Source organism: Pristiophorus japonicus, chromosome 20 (assembly GCF_044704955.1).
Source record: "Pristiophorus japonicus isolate sPriJap1 chromosome 20, sPriJap1.hap1, whole genome shotgun sequence".
Taxonomy (NCBI): Eukaryota; Metazoa; Chordata; class Chondrichthyes; family Pristiophoridae; genus Pristiophorus; species Pristiophorus japonicus.
The window spans coordinates 81048227-81057740 of NC_091996.1; the positions used below are offsets into that span (position 1 = coordinate 81048227).

At 47.5% G+C, this 9514-nt stretch overlaps 1 non-coding gene across 1 annotated transcript; it reads right to left on the reverse strand.

Moving 5' to 3' along the window:
- Positions 1-248: 248 nt before the first annotated feature.
- trnav-uac (transfer RNA valine (anticodon UAC)) lies at positions 249-321 on the reverse strand. The gene has a single exon. It is a non-coding gene; the product is annotated as a tRNA-Val (tRNA).
- Between the last annotated feature and the right edge of the window lie 9193 nt (positions 322-9514).

Consider the following 9514-nt stretch of genomic DNA (forward strand, 5'->3'; position numbering starts at 1 on the left):
GCTGCAGTGTAGCGGATATCACGTTGGCCTCACACGCAAAAGGTCCCCGGTGGATCCGTTTTCTCTCACTGAAAGTTATCTATTTATTGGTTAAATAAAGAGCAATTCAGGAATAAGGGAGCCCTTTTGCCAGGAGAATAAATAGCAAATAAAAACAGCAAATTCTGCAAATCTCAGCAAATCAGGCAGCATTTGCCAGGAGACTCAACTCGCCTCCGATTGTTCCCATTTGGCAAGTTTAAACAAAATGTTTCTGCCTGGGATCGAACCAGGGACCTTTTGCGTGTAAAGCAAACATGATAACCACTACACTACAGAAACCACTGGAACAACAGCCCCAACAGAGGGGAGCTGACCAGTGAGCTCCCTCTGCGCTGATCGGAAATGAGGAGGCTCACCTGAAACAACTTCTGTCCCACACTGCAAGTTCTCAATCCTTCTCCTCCACTGCCCTTTACAGAAATGTCACGGATCACCCAGCCACCGTGTTCACTTCCACATCCTCACAGTGGGGCCACAGAGGCTCCTACCGTCTCCCCGCGATCAGCGAACTCGCCCAATTTACAAAATTAAACCCGGAACACGTGCCCGGCAAAGGGCAGGAGAAGCCAGATAGTCTGTAAGCTCGGTCTATCACAGAAAGTATTGGTATTCATGGTGCTTACAGCAATTATCAATCGTCTCACAGACCTCAATTATTTTTATGCGATGAATTGATCGAGTATCGTTACCAGGTCAGTGCGACGGATCTTAACCCCTCGACCACCAGGGAACAGTTATGATAGATGTTGATATATTTATATATATTTATATAAGAACCTGAATATCAACGGCTAGCTACCTTGACCTCATGGCGAACAGCAGTGCATCTAACTTTGAGTGAAGTAAATTGTTCCACAATGAAACCCATTTCATCTTTTGTTCCCTTTTAAACACTAGAAACTGAGACAGGGGGAATAAATAGAGAAATAAAAGCACAGGGATAGAGACAAGAGGAAGAGAGAAGGGGAAAGATACTGCCCCCACCCAGAACTAATGCAGAAACCCCTCTGCTGCGCTCGGGGTGGCCACCCACAGCCTGGATACACTAACGGGAGAACATCAGCGGCAGGTCGGGGCCATAAAAGGAACGGCGAGCGGCCCTGGGAGCAGCTTGGAGGTCCCGGGAGACTGCTCCAGGGAGCAGCGTGAGCTGGTGCAGGAGGGCAGCGGCAGCGAAGAGTGACGTCATCAAGATCCAGGTCGGTGATTGGAGCGTGGGCAGATACAGCAGGAGCGGCGAGATCGGGGCGAAGGAGCGGCGAGAGACTGTGGAGGGATGTGATCGGGGCCCAGGGGAGGCATGAGTTCAGGGCCAGGAGCCCAGGGTTAGCACGGGCCAGCCCACACTGCGATATGTGTGGACACTGGGTCCGTGCAGCAGAGCTGGTCTCCAGTCGTCTTGTTTAACCCTTGCCACTGGACCAAGACCTCGCTCTGTCAAGCCCGTGTGATGGCTGGGGTGCAACGGCCACCACACGTTAAAAAAATCCACGCACAGGCATCTTCCACCCTTCAACATACATTTCAGGACCTGGAATATTGAAACACCTGTGAACTCATCCTTTTTTGACGAGGAAGCAAGTCATCCTCTCTTCGAGGACTGCCTATGATGATGATGAACTGGATTTGCTGCAGTCCGCGGGCAGCAGGTGATGAAAGCGGGCGTGAGAGGGTGAGTGACAGGTGGGCACTGCTTCTGATGCTGTCTGACCCACGCTGGGAGTGACCGGGGATTTTAAAGCCCTTTCATTGCACCAATGCAGGGTAAATGAAACTGTGTTTCAGGAACCTTCATGTTTCCAAACATGGACAGTTTGCACTGTAGACCTTGTGGTGTAACGGTAGTGTGTCTGACTCCAGATCAGAAAGCTGTGTATTCAAATCATGTCGGGATCATTGTTCTTCAAAAGTTGCAAACTTCTTTGCTGTTTGGCAATAACCTGACACTTGCTCCAAGGTTTGTCTCACTCTTTCCCTGGTGTCAGGCACAGATGTGCCAGATTCCCTCATTTACTTCATGCAACAAGACACAAAAGTTCAAAATTTAAATGAACTTACAGTCTGGATGGCCGAGCCGTTGAAGGTGCTGCGTTCAGTTTGCAGTCTGCTCTTAAAGCGCGGTTTCAAATCCCTTTTCTTATTTTTAGTCATTAAGCAAAACCCATTTGCTTGGCACCACGACCAGCTCCTTAAAAGTGGGATTCTGCAGTTCACCTGCTCGCTTAACATTTCCGTCTGACCTGGTGCTGAAAGTGGAAATGTTTCCGCAGTGTCGCGGTTAACACGTTCGCCTCACACGCGAAAGCTCACCGGGTGGGAATATTTTCTGGAACTTTCTCCTCATGCATGCTCAGGGCGAGATTGTTCTCCTGTGAAAGGTCATATGATCATAAACATGTAAGGATTAGGAGCTGGAGTAGGCCATTCGGCCCCTCGAGCCTGGTCCACCATTCAAGAAGATCCTGGCAGTTCTTCGACATCAAGTTTAAACATCTGGGGCGGAGCCAACAGGCGTCTGGCTGCAATCAGTGACAAAAACGTTTGCTTTAGCAGAAGCACAGCGAGCTCAGTTGATACAGCGTGAGATTTTTAATCTCAGGTTCTCGGGTTCGAACACCAAGTTTGTTGATTACTTTTTAACTACATTTTATGTTGCTTTCATGGGAATACATCGTTAATTAACCGATGATCTTCTTTTGCACAAATAAAGAAATTCTAACTGAAGGAGAGTCCATAATTGGATAATTTATCTATGCTCTGCAAGTTAACTCTTAAACCATAAACCATTTTACACACTGCTTTCGGGGTCTGGTTCAAAATGTTCATTGCTGGTAACATCAACAGGAGACTGGGGAAACAGTGAGACTGACTTTAGAGCAAGGGTCTGGTTATTGTGAAACACCAAAGAAAATATACATTCTGGAAGAATAACATTGAAAGGAAATGTGACCCGACACCCAGAAAGAAGTGTTAAGACAGAAGATGAAATGCTGCATCCCTTTCTGCAAAAAATTCCTTTCACAAACATTTCTCTGACCGAAGCTGCACAAAACAAAAATGTTCGTTTCAAAGTCATTAAATTCCCGAATTTCCGCTTCACCGGAATCTCCTGAATCAGATGCCTCTAGTTTTGCCGACTCAATCCATGTCCCTTTGCAATGTTCTGCTTCCACCCACACTATGAAATGTGCCGCTAACTTATAGAATCATGGAATGGTTACAGCACGGAAGGCCATTCGGCCCATCGAGCCCGTGCCGACTCTCAGCGAGTCCCACTCCCCCGCCCTTTCCCCGTAGCCCTGCAATTGTTTTTCCTTCAGACACTGATCCAGCTCCCGTTTGAAAGATAAGATTGAGTCTGCCTCCACCATCCTTTCAAGCCGTGCATTCCAGATCCTAACCACTCGCTGCGAAATGGTCATCTCCTGTTCCGATGTGTAAAGTCTGGGAAACATGAGATCAATTCCTGCCACACTCACAGACTTCCTAAATATAGCACCGTCTTTCTATTCTCATAAATCCAGCTCCTGAAGTGTAGGCCAGCTGTGTAGGTGAAAGCTCTGGTTATGTTCCTAACATCACTTCAATTGCAGTGTTTCCGTAGTGTAGTGGTTGTCACATTTTCTTCACCCGCGAATGATCTTTGGTTCGAAACTGGGCGGAAACATTTTGAAAACCCGTTTAATTAAATATTAGAAAAAATGGATTTATTCATATTAATGTTTCAATATTAACAAAACACAATGTCCCACAGCCTTGTTAAATTTTCTGATATCTATGTTCAGTTCTGTATACACTCAAATTCGACACTTGAACTGAATGCTCATAAAAGTATTGGAGTGGGAACTCACTGGATAACAGCACAGCTGGCAATGTTTGCAGAATATATTCGTGACACCAAAGCACACAATGACAACCTGGAACTGTGCGGCACAGTATCCTCGGGGAAAACAGTTGAAGTCCCTGAGAGGGCTTAAACCACCAACTTTTTGGTTAACAACCGAACACGCGAACCCATTGCGCCACAGAGACTGACACGAGTGCATACTGCAAGACATCCCAAACCAGGGTGTCCATCAGTTAAAGCTTCAGATTGCTCCGACCAGTTGGAACTTGTCCACTCTCAGTTGCACTTTTCCCAAGTAAAGGGTGGGACATTCATTGTGGATGTGTGGAAGCAGTCTGGTCCCGCACATTGCAGACACTTCCATGTCACCACCAACCAGCTCTCCCACAACCGGTGTGATCTACCTTCCAGCCTTCCGGTGCCTTGTCTGTGACGAAGTATTCTGATTGTCCCGAAGCCTTATTAGGTTTTAATTCCTTTTCAGCTCCTGACTGCGGATATTCCTGTGATTAAACAGGAACTAAATGCTTGCAGGGAGAGTTGGATTCAGCGATTCTTTGCTTGGTGAAATTTCAAAGATTGAAAGCGACGCACATCATCCCCAAACCTCGTCACCTCCTCGCTAACCGCTACACGCTGCTCCCGTGAGATGGAAGCCCAGTTGCTGTTTCAAGCTTGAATGCAGGTACAAGCAGAACTCATTCAAAGAAAGTCCAAGTCCCTGAGGCACCTGATTATTTGCACCAAACTCCTTTGTAAAGAGTTGAGGTTCATGTTTGGTGATTTGGGCACATCTTTCCCCACACTACAACACTTCAAACATAACTCAACGGCTGTAAAGCGCTTTGGGGTGTCATGAGTTCCTGAAAGGCACTGCAGAAATGCAAGTCTTCCTTTGTAAAATTTCTATGCAATTTCAAAACTCGCCGGCAAAATAATGGACTCGTCCAGGATTGGAACCCAGGACTTCTCACAAATTTCATTTAACTTCTACTGAGCAAAAGTCACACTTTTAGATCAACGAACCAACTGCTTGACAATCATAATGCTAATGTATAGCCATTATAAAAGCAAGTTTTTGTGTGTGGCTACTCTTGATTAGAGAAGCACGTGAGACCGAATCAGTGACTTTGCTTTTTCGACCTGTCTTCTGAAGCGCCGCACAGTCCCACTCCGACAGTCAATGAGCTGTTGGGACGTTAGTGTATCCAGGCTGTGGGTGGCCACCCCGAGCGCAGCAGAGGGGTTTCTGCATTAGTTCTGTGTGGGGACAGTATTCCCCTTCTCTCTTCCTCTTGTCTGTATCACTGTGCTTTTATTTCTCTATTTATTCCCCCTGTCTCAGTTTCTCGTGTTTAAAGGGGAATAAAAGATGAAATGGGTGTCACTGTGGAACAATTTCTCTCGCTCAAAGTTAGATTCACTACCGTTGTGCCATGAGGTCTAGACAGCTTGCCGTTGACATACAGGTTCATATATAAATATATATTTTTATGTTGATACAAATTATCGAAGCTGTTCTCTGGTCGAGGGGTTAAGATCCCGAGCATTAACCCTTTCCATTCTCAATCAGTTCATCGCAGAAACATAATTGAGGTGTGTGAGAGGATTAATGATTGCTGTAATCGCCGTTAATAACCCCACTACTATCTGTTACAGAATGAGCTTACACACTCTCCCGCTTCTCCTGCCCTTTGCCGGACACATGTCCCGGGTTTAATTTTACAAACTGGGCGAGTTTGCTGATCGCTGGGAGACGGTCGGAGCCTCTGTGGCCCCACTGTGAGGATGTGGAAGTGAACATGTGAGATTTCTGTAAAGGGCAGCAGAGGAGAAGGATTGAGAACTTTCAGTTTGGGACAGAAGTTGTTTCAGGTGAGCCAACACATTCCTGATCCTCCTCTCTTCTTAGGTAATCCCGGAGTCGAGGATGACTTGCTTCCACATTAAAAATCAGTGGTGATCAGCACAGAGGGAGCTCACTGGTCAGCTCCCGTCTGTTGAGGTCACTGTGCCAGAGGTTTCCCTAGTGTCGCGGTTATCATGTTTGCTTTACACATGAAAGGTCACTGGTTCGATCCTGGGCGAGAACATTGTGTTGAAATTTCCGAAAGGGGAACAATCGGAGGCGAGTCTTGTCTCCTGGCAAACTCTAACTGACCTGCTGAGATTTCCAGCATTTGCTGTTTTTATTTGCTATTTATTCTCCTAGCAAAAGGGCTCCCTTATTCCTTAATTGCTCTTTATTTCACCAATAAATAGATAACTTTTAGCGAGAGAAAATGGATCCACCGGGGAACTTTGGCGTGTCGGAATAACCGGTGCTGATAAATTTGACAAAAGTTGCCCCAGATTCCTGGTGTCGCCAGCGATGAGGATTTTGAACCAGACTCCTAAAACACAATGTGTAAACTGGGATCTGGTTTAACAGTTAACATGCAAAGCACAGAACAAATGATTGAAGTATCGACTGTCCCTCAGTCAGCATTTCTTTCATTGTACAAAAGAAGATGACGGGTTAATTAATGATGCTTTCCCGTGAAAACAACACAAAAGTTAAACAAAAAACATTCGGTGACTGGCAGGTGAGCGCTTCTTCTGATACCTGGTGGGAATGGGCAGGGATTTTAAAGCCCCTTGTATTGCAGAATCTTCATATAGACGAACATCTCAAGCGCCCTGTGTAGGCCTTGTGGTGCAACAGTAGTGCGTCTGACTCCAGATCAGAAGGTTGTGTGTTCAAATCACGTCGAGGTCACTGCTCTTTTGGGTAATCCCGGAATTAATATTTTCTTTGCTGTTTGGCAATAACCAGACTCTTGCTCCAAGGTCTGTCTCACTGTTTCCCCGGTGTCAGTCAGAGAAACACCTGTTGCCCTCATTTATTTCTTGTGACAAGACACAAAAGTTCAAAATCAACCTGCAGGTGGCCATATACAGCACTGGATAGTCAGGACAGCCGAGCGGTCTAAGCTGTTGTGTTCAGTCTGCTCTGAAAGTGTGGGTTTGAATCCCATTTCTAGCACCTTTTATTTTTAGTCATTGAGCAAAACTCATTTGCTTGGCACAACGATCAGCTCCTAAAAAGTGGGATTCTGCAGTTCACCTGCTCGCTCAACATCTCCGTCTGACCTGGTGCTGAAGGTGGAGATGTTTCCGCAGTGTGGCCGTTCACACGTTCACCTTACTGTCATGTATCTCACACTACTCTGCAGTTCTAAGTCGTTTTGAACATCTCTTTCAGCCAGGTGTGGGTACCTTCAAAGGGGCTAAAGTTAAAATCTACATCACACAGGATGCCAGACCGGTCCATCACAAGGCTAGAGCTGTGCCTTATGTGATGAGGGAAAAGATTGAACACGAACTGGACCTGCGGGAAGGCATTATCTCATCCGTGGAATTTAGCGACTGGTCAAGTCCCATCATCCCCGTCATGAAGCCTGATGGATCCGTACAAATCTGTGGGGATTACAAGTCTACCATAAACAGAGTCTCCCTGCAGGACCAATACCCGCTGCCCAGACCAGAGGACCTATTTGCCACGTTGGCTGGAGGAAAACTTTTCTCGAAACTAGATCTTACATCTGCGTATATGACGCAAGAACTGACCGAAGAGTCTCAGCTACTCACCACCATCAACACACATCGAGGCCTTTTTATGTACAATCGATGCCCATTCGGCATCAGGTCGGCAGCTGCTATATTCCAGCGCAATATGGAGAGTCTGCTCAAGTCCATCCTGGGGACGGTTGTGTTTCAAGATGACATACTCATCACGGGCAGGGACACCGACTCCCATCTCCGCAATTTGCAGGAAGTACTAAGTCGATTGGATCGAGTAGGCCTAAGAGTTAAGAAATCCAAGTGTCTGTTTCTCGCGCCTGAGGTTGAATTTTTGGGCAGAAGGATTGCCGCTGATGGAATCTGCCCAACAGAATCAAAAACCGAAGCAATTCGTCTGGCACCCAGGCCCTGGAATATCTCGGAACTGCCTGCCTTTCTCAGGCTATTCAATTACTTTGGGAACTTTATGCAGAACTTGAGCACGCTGCTGGAGCCTCTCATGCTACTCAGAAAGGGGTGCGATTGGTTTTGGGGGGACGCCCAAGAACGCGCCTTCAATAAAGAACTCAATCTTCTATGTTCCAACAGTGTTTTAGCCTTTTTTGACCCAGGTAAAAAGTTAGTTCTTACATGTGATGCGTCAGCGTACAGGGTCAGGTGCGTTTTACAGCACGTCAATGATGCGGGTAAATTACAACCTATTGTTTATGCCTCCAGGTCACTTTCGCGGGCGGCGTGCGTGTACGGTATGGTTGAGAAGGAGGAGCTCGCGTGCGTGTACGGTGTCAAAAAGATGCACCAATACCTTTTCGTGGCCAAGTTCGGGTTAGAAACCAACCACAAACCCCTCACGTCCCCGCTATCTGAGTACAAGGCAATAAACGCCAAAGCCTCGGCACGCATTCAGCGGTGGGCACTCATGCTGGTGTCTTACGACTACACAATAAGGCACAGACCAGGCACAGACAACTGTGCCGATGCGCTTAGCAAGCTACCCCTGGCGACCACAGAAGGTTCGGATGAACAGGACTGTGAGATGGTCATGGCAATCAGTGCCTTTGAATCCACTGGTTCGCCCATGATGTCGCACCAAATCAGAGCCTGGACGAAAGATGCGTTTTAACTGGTGACTGGGCAGAGACCCGCGATGCCTGCCCCGAGGAGATCAAACCTTTCCATAGGCGCAGGCATGAACTATCACTACAGGCAGACTGCCTGATGTGGGGCAGCCGAGTAGTTATGCCCTTGCGAGGCTGAGAGGCGTTTGTCCGGGAGCTCCACCGCGAGCACCCGGGGATCGTCCTAATGAAGGCCATAGCCAGATCCCACGTCTGGTGGCCTAGCATTGACGCGGACTTGGAGCTCTGCATCCGTCGGTGCACCATTTGTGCCCAACTCAGTAATGCCCCCAGGGAGGCCCCCCTAATCCCTGGCCCTGGCTCACAAAAACCGTGGTCGCGGGTGCATGTAGACTATGCGGGCCCATTCATGGGCAAAATGTTCCTCGTAGCCGTTGATGCATTTTCAAAATGGATCGAGTTCACCATTTTAAACTCGAGCACTACCTCCACCACTGTGGAGAGCCTGAGAACCATGTTTGCAATGCACGGAATTCCTGACATATTGGTCAGTGATAATGGTCCGTGCTTCACTAGCGCAGAATTTCAAGAATTTATAGTTGACCACGGCATAAATCACGTTAAGACGGCACCGTTAAAGCCGGCCTCCAATGGCCAGGCGGAGCAAGCAGTGCAGATCATTAAACAAGGCATGCTCAGAATCCAAGGTCCCACGCTGCAGAGCCGCCTGTCGCGACTGCTGCTGGCATACAGATCTCGTCCACATTCGTTAACTGGGGTTCCCCCCGTGCAACTATTGATGAAATGAACCTTAAAGACCAGGCTCTCGTTAATCCTCCCAGACATGCATGAAATTATTGAGGCTAAGCGCCGGAAGCTAACTGAGTACCATGACCTAAATTTGAGGGGGAGGTGGAATGAGATAGGGGACAAAGTGCTTGTGCTAAACTATGGCAGGGGTCCCAAATGACGTACAGGGACA